Genomic DNA, 1,728 nt, shown 5'->3' with positions numbered 1-1,728 from the left:
GTTAGCTTTTACCTCTGAGTCCAGTCCACCTTTGGGATTTGCCTGCGCCAGGATTCTACTGTATGCATTGTCTGAATCTGTGACTTTGAGTGAGAGCTGTTTCTGGCTTACCCCCAATGCTTCTACTGACCTTTTCTAGGCAGAAATGCTAAGCTCACCTTTATTTATGTATAGCTTTTTCTTTGGCACTCAAAAGCACAGAATCTGAGCAGCTCACATATGCCACTAAATATCCTCAGGGGTTCTCTCTACTAGGATGAGTAGGAATGACCCTTGGGTGTGTCTTTGCACAGTAGAGTCCTATTTCCACAGCGATTCAAAAGGCTGACAGCATTTAAAGCAGTGCAAGTTCCTAATGTAGCTGTTATTCCCCATGTCATTTATCTTACTTGCAATTATGCCCTTCAGCATGCAGCCAGGGAAATGCCCAGAGAACTTTTACCTTTTCTACACAGTATATTTACATTAGTAAGTACATCTCTGTGAAGTATATGAAATGCTTGGCTTCACTGCCCACTTCACAAAAATCAAGATATTTTACCAATCCACACCAAGCCAATCAGCTGTTCCTTCGCATATTACAATTAGAGGACAGTCTTTGAAGAATGCGGAGTATCTCCCCTACCTGAATAGCCACCTTTCCCAAAAATACAGACAACATTTAACATCTCTGAAATCCCATCTTTGATGATCATGAAATCGACCCAAACCAAACTCTAGCAGGGTCTTTCCTATCCTGCTGTACGGGTGTGAAACCTGGATGCCATGTTGGAAGCATCTGAAAGCTTTGGAAGATAATTGCTGGTGATGTTTTCAGGAAATCCTCCATCTCAACTGGAAAGAAGAATGAATGCTAGCTTTCTGGATCAAGGAAGCTCTACCAGAATTGAAGCTGTGTTTCTATGACGCTAGCTCTATTGGTTAGAACGTTATAAGGGTGCCTGACAGCCAGCCCCTGAAACAGGTCCTATACTCCCAACTCACTGATGGTCACTGCTCTAGACTCAAATACTGAATCACCCCCATGTACAAGGTATGAAACTCACCTCACTACAGAGGTGGACAGAGGAGAGACACAAAGAGAGAGCTGTGACCTGATCCACTCCTTCCTCCCAGAACTACTTCTCATATCTGCAGTCAACATGAGAATCTCAGACTGGGCTCCTCAGCCATCTCTGGGCTCTCTGAGGACTCCCCTATTCACCAAAAAACTATCCTTCTGGTAGTGGGGGGCTGCCAACATTGTTACCTTAGAAGAGCCAGTATCAAAAATCAAAGGTCCACCAGGGCCTAATGGTCCCTCAGACTAGCATGGTTAAGGCGTGCAACGGGGGCATGTGACTACTTTGTCCAACCTCTGCCGACTCCCAAGCTTGAATGATGGAGCAGCCATCTCTTGCTGGGCTGGGTGGACTGCGTGGGGCGGGGGAGCCGCGGCACAAGTCCAGAGCAAAACTCCAGCTGGTTTCTGGACACACAGCAGGCCGAGGGCCAGCCCCAAGCGCGCGCGCCCTTCGTGCAGTAATTCAGTAGTAGCGGCTGCCCTGGCACCAGGTCACAAGAGTAAAGGCTTCAAGAACACGCGGAGCAGACGGAGCGGGCAAGACCGAGCTCCTGCTGCAGCGGAGCGTCTGCGCCAGCGCGGGGACGCTCCTGGCGCGGCGGCCCGGCCCGGCTCCGCGGACAAGCAAGCGGCAGAGGCGCAGGTCCGCGCCGGCTGCCCCCAGG

Source organism: Alligator sinensis, unplaced genomic scaffold (assembly GCF_000455745.1).
Source record: "Alligator sinensis unplaced genomic scaffold, ASM45574v1 scaffold1191_1, whole genome shotgun sequence".
Taxonomy (NCBI): Eukaryota; Metazoa; Chordata; order Crocodylia; family Alligatoridae; genus Alligator; species Alligator sinensis.
Note: the sequence above shows the minus strand (reverse complement) of the source record.